This window comes from Narcine bancroftii, chromosome 8 (genome assembly GCF_036971445.1).
Source record: "Narcine bancroftii isolate sNarBan1 chromosome 8, sNarBan1.hap1, whole genome shotgun sequence".
Lineage (NCBI taxonomy): Eukaryota > Metazoa > Chordata > Chondrichthyes > Torpediniformes > Narcinidae > Narcine > Narcine bancroftii.
Window position 1 is genome coordinate 147,797,151 of NC_091476.1, and position 13,583 is coordinate 147,810,733.

The 13,583-nt window shown below is 39.2% G+C and overlaps 1 long non-coding RNA gene across 1 annotated transcript in view; it reads right to left on the bottom strand.

Moving 5' to 3' along the window:
* Nucleotides 1–5: 5 nt before the first annotated feature.
* LOC138741341 (uncharacterized) overlaps nucleotides 6–13,583 on the bottom strand; it is a 99,359-nt gene continuing 85,781 nt past the window's right edge. The window contains exon 5 of the long non-coding RNA XR_011343462.1: nucleotides 6–6,546. This is a non-coding gene — a long non-coding RNA (uncharacterized lncRNA). The remainder of the gene's footprint in view (nucleotides 6,547–13,583) is intronic.

The window sequence follows — 13,583 nt, forward strand, 5'->3', positions numbered from 1 at the left end:
GCTGCTTTTATTTCAAAGTTCAGATTTATTGTCAGAAAACATGCAGTCTGTAACATCAAGTACCAGAGATTCTTTTTCCTGTGGGTGAGGCAGAATTACCAGAACATTTCTCATTTGTACATGTAAATATGGGGGGAAAAGTCCATTGTACTCCAGATTTACTCCAAAACACTGTTGGCCAGTATCACAGCATTGTAAACTTTAAGGTACCAAAGGAAAGGTTTGGTGGATAGAAAAAGGCAAATGAAATTCAATCAGGATATGTGAGTAAACGCATTTAAATTTAGGAACTGGTTTAAGGGTTAAAGTTTTTAGTACAGTGATTTATGTAGAATATAATGGAAAGAATGGGGAAAGCTGATTTAACCGGGAACTTTGGTGCAGGATTGGATACATGGATAGACTTGTGTTTATTGGCATCTTTCATTATTTCAGGATTTTCAAATCATCTAGTTGAGGTGCTTATGAAAAGTAATTCAGAATTTAAAGAAACCAGTATAACAGCTAGCTCCCACGTTAATGTGATGAGATAATTTTTTAAAGATATTGAAATTAGAAATGTGGGAGCAAACCCATACAGACACAGGGAAGAGAGTACAAACTCCAAGACAGTGCCCAATTTGAACCCAGGAAGCTGCAGCTGCAATAATGTTGCACTCATAGTGATGCTCAGATCTTTTCCTCAACTGGACAGCACCTCAGTAAAATATTATTTGAAGGCACACATCAATGCAACATGTTTTCTGGCAGTGAGTTTATTTGCTTAAATCTATTGTGTCCAGAGGACCCCCCCAAAACCCAGCAGCTATAGAAATTTGCCAAGACAAATTGTTTAAAAGTTGCTTTTTATTTTCTTTAAAAATAAAAACTGGATTAAACATTAACTTGTTACTATTAACCTAACAACCCCCTTCTAATTCTAAGCATATGTGAATGTAATGTGTAAATGTTCAGGAAAGTTCTTTGATTCACAGACCAATATCACTTCTCACTCCTGTACACAGAATTTAACATTTATGAAGTTTCACCAGGGTTTGGTGCTTAAAGGTAAATGGTTACTGCTCAGGAAGGTTCTAGTTGGTTTCAGACATTTGTTAGACACACACACAAACTGATCTCCCATGATCAGTCACTTCAGTGTCTTGCTGAAGAAACTTGCTCCATCCTAGGTTTTCCAAATGATAACCTCTTCTAGGTCACCACAGAGATACATCTGTTTCCCTTCAGGAGAAACACTAGTCAGCCATTTCCTCTTGTAAGCTCTACAAGGGGTGAAGTCAAAACTATCTTCAAAATGGGGTTTTAACAAGCTTGCCATGTTATAGCCTCCAAAAGCCACTGCAGAAGTCTTTTTTTTCTCTCGGCAAAACCACACGACCCCCTCTTTGAACAGCAAATTGCAACGAGATAGAATGCTGGCCCTGGTATCAGTTTCTGCCTGGGCATCTATTGCTTTAAAAACAATGGTCCATTTACTCCACAGCATCAGTCCAATTAACACTTGTGAAGTCTCCATAGGCATTCTTCAAAGTTTCTGTAAAGTCACTGGACAAGAAGTCTTTCAGCAAAGCTCTTGCATTTTAAATGAGAAGTCTTTTATGAAATTAATATAACATACTCTAACACTCTTCCCCCATAAAGGAATTTTAACCCTCGTGTTAAACTTCTGTTATAACTTTACAATCACTACAGTGATAATACACAATATCTATAAAACATGTTACAACAACATATCCCAATCTTGAGTTTATATTCCTTTACAAATTTAATTTTAATATCTTGACAACCAATCTGTAGTTGTACTTGTGATAGGATTAATTTGCAGATTATATTGTAAATATTAAACTTCAGTTTTACAATCTTCTGTTTTTATTCTTTATCTTATTCAAAAACATGAGAGGTTTATGGTTAGTAAATATCACAACTGGTTCATGAGTAGTACCAAAATTCACATCAGAATTCTGCAAAGTATTAGAGACAACAGTTCCTTTGATGAACATTGAATTTTTTTGAAAAGTAGGCAACTGGATGGTCAATTTCATCATGTTTTTGAAGCAAAACTGCACCTGCTGCCCCCTCACTAGCATCCACTGCTAAAGAAAATGTCAAGATCAGATTTTAAAAACGGGGTAATAGCATAGCATCTCCTTTAAATTTTCTAAAGCTCAGACAAACTTTCATCCACACAAATTTCCCCCTTCAAAAGATTGGTTAAAGGAAACAAAATTTCCTATATCATCTTGCCATTCCTAAAAACCTTCTCACTGCTTTCTTGCTGTTGGGAATAGGAAATTCAGAAATTGCATGCACTTTTGCTTGAATAGGTGCAAGCTTGCTATGACCAACTACATGACCATGTTCTTCCCATGTGTCACTTTTTGTGATCAAGGCACCAATATAAGCATCTGTATGTGTCAACCCTTGGATTACTGAATTTTTCATCCTTTGGAATGTTTCAGGGACATTTTTCATGTCAAATGGTAACACATTATGTTCAGATGGTATCACAAATGCATAAATAATCTTTCATCTGTCAGAGACACACACCAGTAACCCTTCAACAAATCCACTTTAGTAAGAAATTTAGTTTTCCCAATTTTATCAATACAATAATCAATTCTAGGAATAGGATGACCATCTGTTTTAGTTACTGAATTAACGTTCCTGTAATCTGTATAGAATCTAATAGTTCCATCTGTTTTAGGTACTGGAACACAAGAGGATTCCAATCTGAGTTTGATGGTCAAATAATATAATTTTTCAACATATATTCCATCTCCTGATCTGTAATTTTACTCTTCTGTAATTTTATTCTATAGGGATGTTTTATGGGATTTGCTTCTCCCACATCCACATCATGAAGTCCTTTTTGGCACATCAGGAAAGAAATTTGCATATTTCAAAAGTAACTGCTTCTGTTCATGTGATTTAAGATGGCCTAGCTTTTCCTTCAGATTTTCCAAAATTGTTATAGCACTTGCAGGATATATCTCACAATCTTCTTCAACCTCATCCTTACTAGGTTTATTTGTAAATCTCAAAACTGACCCAACTTTATCCTCCGCCAAATTATTCCCTAATAAAAATGAGACTAATTTCATGGGTTATTTGCGATAACTCCTACAACTGGTCCTTTAACTAATTCTGAATTCAACACTATTTTGTGCATAGATATTGACTCTACCTCACCTCCAACACCTCTCATCAAAGTTGTCTCTCCTGTGTCCTTCTTTTGATCAAGAGTTATTCTTCAACAACAGTGACTAGGTAGCTCCAGTATCTCTAAGAATTTTAACTGGAACCTGGGAATTCCCATCCTTTATGAAAACCAAGCCCTCTGATACAAAATGTTTGAATACATCCATAACATCCTTAACAGGTATGGAACATCTCTTCTCATTAAAGTCAACTGTCTGAATACATACTTCTGGTAATACCTCTTTTTCAACACTAAACAATTCGCAAGAACATGACCAAGTTTCTAACAAAAATGACGTTCAAATCCAGAAGTTCAGTCCATTCCCACCTTATCTTCATCTTTTTTCTTAATATTCTCCCTAGACTTAATTTCAGGCTTACTAGTCTGCTTCACATTAATCTTCTGAACAGGCTTACTAATTTGCTCCACATTAACCCTCTGAAAAGGCTTCCTATACTGAAATTGCTTTTGTGAATCAAGGCATATTCATCTGCTAACCTTGCCGTTTGTTGCCACGTCCCTGCATCTTTCTCATCCAGGTATAATTTAATTTGGAACACCCTTTTTAATTTCCTCAATTAATATCAATTGTCTTAATCTGTCAAAATCATTTATTCCTTTTGAGGTGCACCAGCGGTCAAAACATACAGATTTTTCTAGAGCAAAATCCATATAAGATTGGTTCCATGTTTTCACCAACCTCCTAAATTTTTGTCTATATGCTCTGGAACTAACTCATAAGCTTTCAATACTGCTTGTTTGAAGGGGGCGTGTGGCGTGATGGCATAGGGAGAATACTGCTTGTTTAACAGTATCATAATTTGCCATTTGCTCTGTATGCAATTTGTCCTTTTCCTTTCAATACACTTTGGAGCATAAGAGGTCATTTCTTTTGGCCATCTTGAGCTCTCAGCAACCTTTCAAAAAGATGAAAATATGTATCTATAATCTCTCATCAAAAGGAGGAACTAGATTAACCTCTCAACTAGCCAAAAATCTCTCCCCTGGAGTTATAGCCTCAACTCTCTTACCTCCCTCCATCTCAATTTTAACTTCTCTAACTGAAACCGTCTATCTCTCGATTTTTTCCAAGTCATATTTTCTTTGTCTTTCATCATTCTTCCTCCCTTTTTCAGCTTCCTAACTTATCTGTCCTCTGTTTTTTAATTTCCTTTGCCTCATATATCTTCCGCTTTTCATTCTCCTCCCTGTTTCATCTGCCTCATATTTTTGTCTCTGCAATTCAAACTCCCATTTCTCCTCAATTTCTCCAATTCCGATTGCAATTCAAAAGATCTATCCTCTGGAAAATTGTCTGAATTTCTCAACAAATTTTCCCTCATTTATATACTATTTCACTATAATCCTCTGTATTTGTATTTTCCTCATCCAATGCTTGACTTCAGCCAGCTTTAATTCCTTAGCAATAGCCATCAGTTCCTCTTTTCTTTTTCTCTGCAGCTCCACAGGTGATAGTTGTAACAAAAATGCATTAATTTCCATTGCTGCTGTTTTTCCACACCCACAAGCTTTAAAATTAGCTTGGAAAAACCAATTAATTAATAAATCACAAAAACTCCATTTACTCCACAGCATCAGTCTAATTACACCTACTTGTGAAGTCTCCATAGGCAAAGTTTCTGTAAAGTCACTGTGGACATGAGGACTCTCTTTCAGCAAAGCTCTTGCATTTTAAATGAGATGCCTTTTGTGAAATGATAATGTCTGTTTGTGAAATGACCTACACTAAACCCCCATAATCATTCTCTTTTAAAGACATATTAATATAAAGTATAACATATCCCGTAACATTATAGGATTCAAACGAACCATCTTCAAACTCAGACAAAAGTGTGACAACTGAAAACATTGCAAATATTTTCTTTTCAATTGTCTAGAGTAGGCATGCGGGACTATTTAGCTCAATGTTCAAGTTTATTGTTAGAATACATGTATCACATACAACCCTGGGTTTTTTTTTCCTGCAGGCCAGGCAGAATTTTGACTTATCTATCCTGTACTCAAAAAAAATGAAAGAGAAATGTTAACGAAGAAATGTAAATAAACTGACAGTAATACAGAAAAAATATTCAGCAATTATCTGGCTATCGATCCCATGGGATGATGATGGTTCCTTTCAGTCAGTTTGTGAGGTTTGATCTGAGGATTCCCCACTCCTCAGAAAGAAAAAGCGTGTACGAGAATGGATTTAGGTGAGTAGAGGTTGCACAGGTTCAGACCCACCCTCTCAATATCCCCTCCCAAATCCAGTGGAATGGTGAGGTCCAAGATGGCTGGGGGAAGTTCTATTGCGGTGAATGGTCAGACCAAGCTTTGATGCAAAGGATGCCCTTTCCGCACTTCACAGCATGTGTTTGCTAGGTGACCATTGACCCAATGAGGGTTCGTCTGCCCTTTGATAGGTCTTGTTTTTCATCCTGCGGATGTCTAGCCACCGTCCGCACCATACAAGCTTTGTGGGGGAGCCAGTTTAGTCACCGACCACCTGTCCATGCGACAAGTAGTTCTGGGTTACATGGCATCAGTAGCACTCAGTCGAGTGACCTGACATTCAGGTCACAGCAATCTTATTTAAGTGATAGTCCTAAATTAGATTCTGAGTTTGTTGTTAAGGTCTGGTAATGGAAAGGTAGCAACTGTTCTTGCCCTATGTTAGGTAAAAACATCATGAGCTGGGAATGTAGAGGGAGTCACCCAGTGCTGGGCCGTAACAAGATGCAGTTGTGACCTTGTACTCTCAAGATAAGAGTGGGGATGACAAATTGATGTGCAGGAGGCTAGCAGAGAGGGACAGCAACAGTTTATTCATTGGACAATGTCATGGTATGATAATTTACTAAGTACGTATCCTAAGGTATATAAAAAACACCACTTGCTGATAACGGCAGAATGCGCCTTCTCCAACTAACACTGTTAGTTGCAAGTGTTACAATCCGGCAATAAAGAACAAAGAACCTTGATTTCGACTCAGTCTGGTGTTTGACTCACTCATTCATGAACAAAGCAGACCTAACACCTAGTAGTATGATTCTTGTTGCACCTGTACCTCTTTCCTGATGGTATGATTGCTGCTCTCCGACAGCAGCATTCCATCTAGATTTTCTGAATGGTGGGGAGTTTTGCCTGTGATCTTTCAGGAACACAAAATGCTGGAGGAACACAGCAGGTCAAGCAGTATCCATGCAAGGCTCTAGAAAGAAGACAATTGTCTGTTGACTTCCACTGATGGTACCTGACCAGCTGAGCATTTGAGTTATTCCAGTTTTCCAGCCTTTCTTGTCTGCCTCCAGCTCTTTCAAGAAGTTAGTAACAGGGCAAATGGCCTCCTGCAAGATATGATTTTTGGATTCCTCAAAATGGTGGTAAAGGAGCAAATCTTGATGGACAAAACAGTGCCCTTTTAACTGATCACAAGCATGACTTGAAAACTAATTGGCTTTGTAATCTTGTGAACTTAATGTTTTCTTTTTCTGCAACCAGCAATATCCATGAGAATGAGACTTGTAGTTCAGGGGTCTCAAGCGGGCCAACTGCGGCCCTCGGGACGATAGTTTGTGGCCCCGCCTTAATATGAAAGTTTAATGTTAGTGCGGCCCGTGAGTTTGATATGATTGGCACTTTTCAGTGTTGTGTGTGGAGCTGAACGAACCTACCAATCACGGTGGGGTATATTGCTCTCGGGGGCAGGACATCGGCTGGGCTTATTGTGAATATAATCATATTTGTGTGCATTTTCTATTTGTCATTATATGCATGCGGCACATCCGCAATTTCCGCGGCCGCTCCCGCTTCATGCGCTTCGGCGTCCAGTCTGAACCTGGAAGTTGTTGTTCAGCGGGACAGAAAAAGAAGCGGAAAAGACGCATCGGCTAAACACTGAAACTTCAACGCAACAGTGACACCAAGTGGAATTATATATATTATACACCCCCAAACATGTCTTTTTCAAAGCCTGCAGTGAAGAGAAAGAAAGGTTGGTGATGAGCACAGACAATTTCAGGAAAAGTGGGAAGTGCAATATTTCTTTGTTGAGCACAGGGGTATCCCGACGTGTCTTATTTGCAAAGAGAAAGTTGCAGTGCACAAAGAATACAATTTGAAACGTCATTACACAGCTAGACATGCTGAGGAGTATGCAAAATACAAGGAGATGAGAGCCAACCGGGTTGCTAATCTTAAAACATGTCTAGTGAGGCAACAAGATTTCTTTAAGAAAGCAACCAAAGAGTCGAAGCTAGCTACATGGTTAGTGAGATGATTGTTAAAGCAGGAAAGCCATTCACAGAAGGTGAATTTGTCAAAAAGTGCATATTACAGGCTGCAAGTATTGTCTGTCCAGAAAAGAAAGGTCAGTTTAGCAACATCAGCCTTTCTGCCAACACCATGGCAGAGTGCATTTCTGACCTGTCAAGTGACGTTTATGATCAACTGTGTAAGAAAGCAAAATGTTTCAGTGTATACTCAGTCGTTCTTGATGAGACCACAGACATCACCGACACTGCCCAGCTCGCAATCTATGTTCGTGGTGTTGATGACAATTTTGAAGTCACAGAGGAGTGGCTCACAGTAATTCCAATGCATGGCCAGACCATCGCTCAGGAGATATTTTACCAGCTGTGTGATGCCATTGAGAATGCCGGTTTGCCATGGAAGAGGTTTGTTGGAATAACAACCGATGGAGCGCCATCAATGACAGGGAAGAAAAATGGACTGGTGGCACTTGTTAAAAAAAAACTGGAAGAGGAGAGTGTGGAGGAGGCCATTGCTCTGCACTGCATTATCCATCAGCAGGCTCTTTGCAGCAAATGCCTGAAGTTTGACAATGTGATGTCTGTTGTTATGAAATGCATCAACCAAATCAGATCCAGGAGCTTAAAGCACAGACGTTTCTGTGCTTTTTTAGAGGAAATGGAGTCAGATTATGGGGATGTGCTCTACTTCACTGAGGTACGTTGGCTCAGCAGGGGAAACATATTGAAGAGGTTTTTTGAGTTGAGAGCGGAAGTGAAAGCCTTCATGGAGAAAGATGGGGGTGCTGTTCCCGTGCTAAGTGATCCCAAATGGCTCATGGACTTAGCTTTTCTTGTTGATATTACACATGAGCTTAATGTACTGAACAAGAAGTTACAAGGTCAGGGGCAACTTGTCAGTGCTGCCTATGACAACGTGTGAGCATTCTCTGTGAAACTTATGTTATGGAAAGCCCAGCTTTCTCAGACAAACCTTTGCCATTTCCCAGCATGCAAGGCACTCATGGATTCAGGCACACCATTCAGTGGTGAGAAGTATGTGGATGTCATTTTGAAGTTACAGGAGGAATTTGACCACAGATTTGCAGACTTCAAGATGCACAGAGCCACGTTTCAAATTTTTGCGGACCCCTGAATAATAATAATTACATTTCTCCAGTCAGCAACTATATGTGGTTTCTTCAGTCTTCTATATCTGCTGTATTATTATTATTTTCATTATTATTATTTTCATTTTATTTATTTATTACTGATTGATTTTATTTTTCTTATGAATTGTTAATTAATTTATTTTTTCATCTTATTTTGTGTTAAAAAATAAAAATAAAGACATTTGATAACATTGGAATGTTTTTGTAAGAGCTTTTCTTGTGGAAAACCTGATGTGGCCCAGCCTCACCCAGACTCTACCTCCAGCGGCCCCCGGGTAAATTGAGTTTGAGACCCCTGTTGTAGTTTCATGACTGATCCGCTCCCTCGTGTACAAGTTGTTGAATGGCTAGGTGCACCTCATTGTGACTGATGATCATCTTGCAAAACCTCAAGCATGCTTTGGTCCAAGGCACGCTCTAAACACCTAAGCAAGATTATTGCAATGTTTCTGAATATCACCCCTCTCTACTTTATATTAATAACCAAGTGGCCTGCAATAAGGAGAAATGGCTAAAAATATTTGCCAATTCAAAAGATATATATATATATCCAGAAAGCTTTCCCAAAAGGAAACAAATGGAGACACACAGAGATGTTGGAATATGAAGCGAAGCACAATCTGCTGGAGGAATTCAGGTCAAGTAGATTCAGGAGAAAGATTGTCAGTGTTTCATGTTAAAAACCATTGACCATCACTTTATCAATCTTGATCGTGTTTCTTTTTCTCCCACTGATGCTGCTTGACCTACTGAGTTCCTCTAGCAGATAGACCGTACCTTCAAAAATGTACCTGGGTGTAGGTTAATGGGGTGTAAATTGGTTGACATGGACTCGTAGGGCTGAATTGGTCTGTTACAGTGCTGTATGCCTAAATTTAAAAAAAATAAAAAATTTAAGAGTTTAACAGGAAGTAACTGGAGTAGGTAATTAATTGTTTGGCCAGTTGGTGGGGCTGACCTCACATTTTATGGAGACTTCCAAGTGTCAGTGAGAATGCTTGACTCTTTACTGCTGTCCTCTTCAATTTTGAACCCCAAATATTTGAAATATTTTCAAACAAAACCCAAAGAGAGCTTTTGGCATATTGGGTTTCATAAATCAAAGTATTGAGTATAGGAGTTGGGATGTTATGGTATAGTTGTATAAGACTGGTGATGCAAAATTTGGAGTATTGTGTGCCGTTTTGGTCACCTAACTACAGGAAAGATATCAATAATATTGAAAGAGTGCAGAGATTTACTAGGACATTGCCTGGACTTCGGGCACTGAATGACAGGGTTAGGACTTCATTCCCTGGGGTGTATAAGAATGAGGGGAGATTTGAAAAAGGTATTTAAAATTATGAGGGGGATAGACAGAATAAATGTAAGTAGGCTTTTTCCACTGAGGATAGGTGAGATACAAAGCAGGGTTAAGGGACAAAGGGGAAAAGTTTAGGGGGAATTTCTTCACACAGAGAGTAGTGGAAGTGTGGAATGAGCTGCCAATTGATGTGGTAAATGCAGGCTCAATTTTAACATTTAAGAAGAATTTGGACAAGTACATGGTTGGGAGGGGTATGGAGGACAATGGACTGGGTACAGGTCAGTGGAATGTGTCAGAAAAATGGTTCGGCACTGACTAGAAGGGTTGAAGGAGCCTGTTTCTGTGCTGTAATGTTCTATGGTTCTAAAGAATTCTGCAGAATGTCTCTGCTTCAACATTCTCCAGAGCTCTGCCTTTTACTGTGGAGTGACTTACTAAAGTCTCACACCTGTGAGAGTTAAATTCCATTTGCTATTTCTTAGCCAAACTTTTCCATCTGATCTAGATCCTGTTGTAAATTTAGATAACCTTACTCACTGTCTACTGCACCAGCAATTCTGGTGGCATCTGCACTTTTACTAATCATGTTAACCACACTGCCATCCAAATCATGAATATAGATAAACAACAATGGACTCAGCACCAACCCATATAGCACACAACTGGACACACTCTAAAACAGTAGCCCTCTATTATTATCTGATTCCTTTCGCCAAACCAATTTTGAATCTAATTGCCAGATTAATCTCTATGCTGCATTGAGTTAACTGGCCTCAGTTAAGACTGGTTAAGGGGCTAGTTCCCCATAATAATATAAAGATTTGAACCATTCATGATCTTGAGATACCCTGAATGTTTCTTAATATAAAGGCACTGTTGTGACACAGAATTGCAGAATCAATTTATGCATAGCAAGCTTTCACAAGGATGAGATGAAACCTGAAAGTCTGTAGAAGCTGTGATTGTAGCAAAAACACAGAAATGCTGGAGGAACCAACATTTCGAACATGAACCTTTCTTCAAGAGCAAAAAGCAGGCAGGCACTTTCCTCAAGTTTTATCTCTCTCTCTAGGCCTTTTTTTACAGTAAAATAAAACAAACATAAAGGTGGATATTCTCCGCCTTAACATCGCTTAATTTACCTTGTTGAAAGGTCCAAGAGCGGATTCAGGAGGCAAACTCCAATCCCTCATGGGGTGGGGGGGAAGACTGAGAGATGGAGCGACTCTCTCCAATGCCACTGAAAGATGATGTCACAATGACATCATCAGCGCGACCCAGGAATGGGATTTTTGAATCCTGTATGCCGAAATATAGATCATTACATTGTGCAGGAGATCTGCCTGAGTCCTAAGACTGCTTGAATAGATCACCACCAGCGCTCTTACCTGTTCTTCGGTCACCATTTTGGGTATAGGCTGCTTTTCATTCTCGGCATATATGGATGATGTCACAGCAATGGGCAGCGCTGCTGCACCACTCGCCCACCTCCCTCAGCTCTGGAAAATGGCTCCTGACGCTTCTCAGTACAAAAGCAACACTGGATCAGCCTTATAGACCTTCTCCATAGAAAGGTAAATTCAACTTTTTTCCTTTTTCTTGAGCCACTTTCAAGGCTCTGTTGCACCATAAAAAGCCCTAGATCTCTCTTGCCCTTTCCTTCTGACTCCTTTCCTCGCCATCAGCTCTCCAACTGAACCCCATGAGAGCTGCTAAATCTTACTTGGATGAAGAATTCGAGAAAGATATGCAACATTTTTAGAATAAGACTGATTTAAAGCATATCCAGAAAGAAAACATAGGAATAGAATTGAAATTGGGAAAGGATGATAATTCCAAGGAGTTGCAGCCCTATCTAATGACAAATGTTGTCAAGGAGACAAATCTCCTGTGCAATCCAGAAGGCAAAGCGTGGATATGCAGAGAAGGTCTATAGGCAGCTGTGCGACACCAGCAACAAGAGGTGCATGCGGCAAGAGATAAGACAATAACAGATCACAAGTCAACCTTGCATGTTAAACACAATGATGCCTCCCTTCCAGATATTGAACACCTTCTATGCATGGTTTGCTGAGAACAGGATGATGCCAAAGAAAGATCCTTGTCCCCCTGATGAACGGACCCCCTGCATTGCCACAGCTGATGTGAGAATTACCCTATCCAATGTGAACCCAGAAGCAGTGGGACCAAGACAACATACCTGGTCAGGCAATGAAGGACAGCACAGACTAATTGATGGACATCTTCAACACCTCACTGCAGCAGTCCATCATCCCTGCAGCTTTCAAGAAAGCCACCATTATCTCAGTACTCAAGAAGATGACAATAATATGCTTCATGATTATCGGCCTGTGACACTGTCCTCCATTATGAAATGCTTTGAGCTTCTGGTGATGGAACGCTTCAAAGCATACCTCCATCTAAAATTCCCTTAACCCCAATAGTCCCTCCCCTCTCTGAGTTGCCCTTTGTCCCGTGTAGGGCAACCACATCTCCCCTCTCCATTTGGATTGCGAACCTGCTCGCCAGCGTCAACTGATTTCGCAGTGACTGTTATTCTTTCCCACCCAGCCACCCCCCCCCCCCCAAGAAAAGATTTTAATTTTCACATATGACAAAGCTCACTCTCTTAATGAATTTTGGAATTTGTTCAATGTATACGCCCCTAAGGAAGAAGATCAAAAATTTATGCAAGGTATCTTTTTGAAGATCACATGTACACAGGGGAATATACTAATAGGAGGGGATTTTAACTTTAATTTTGACTGAAACATGGATAAAACTGGAAAAAAGACTAACAGAAAGAACAAAGTAACCAAATTTATGATTAAATTGATGCAAGAAATGCAACTTTTGGATATATGGAGGAAACAATACCCAAAGGAAAAGGAATATCCATATTATTCAGGTAGACACAAAACATACTCAAGGATAGACCTGTTCCTGTTATCAGCCCACATTCAAGGGAGTGTTAGGAAAATGGAATATAAAGCTAGATTGTTATCGGATCACTCACCCCTGTTATTAGCAATAGAGCTGGAGGACATCCCACCGAGAACATATAGGTGGAGATTAAACTCCATGCTACTTAAAAGACAGGATTTTAGAGAATTCATTGAGCGACAAATTAAAATGTACTTTGAAATAAATACGGAATCAGTGAAAGATAAATTTATACTATGCGATGCAATGAAAGCATTTATCAGAGGGCAGATAATAAGTTATGTAACTAAGATGAAGGACTACAATCGGGAAATAGAACAGCTGGAAAGGGAAATAGCAAGTACAGAAAAAGAATTAGCAACAAGGGAAGATACAACAAAAAGAAGAGAATTGGCGGACAAAAAAATAAAATACGAAACACTACAAACGTACAAGGTGGAGAAGAACATAATGAAGACAAAACAGAAGTATTATGAGCTAGGAGAAAAAACACACAAAATACTAGCGTGGCAGCTTAAGACAGAACAAACTAAAAGAACGGAAAAAGGACAAACAAATTACATATAACCCAACGGAGATCAACGAAAACTTCAGGGAATTCTACAAGCAACTATATCAAACTGAAAACAAAGGGAAAAAAGACAAAATAGATGAATTTCTAACTAAAATTGAACTACCAAAATTGCAAACAGAGGAGCAAAATAAATTAATAA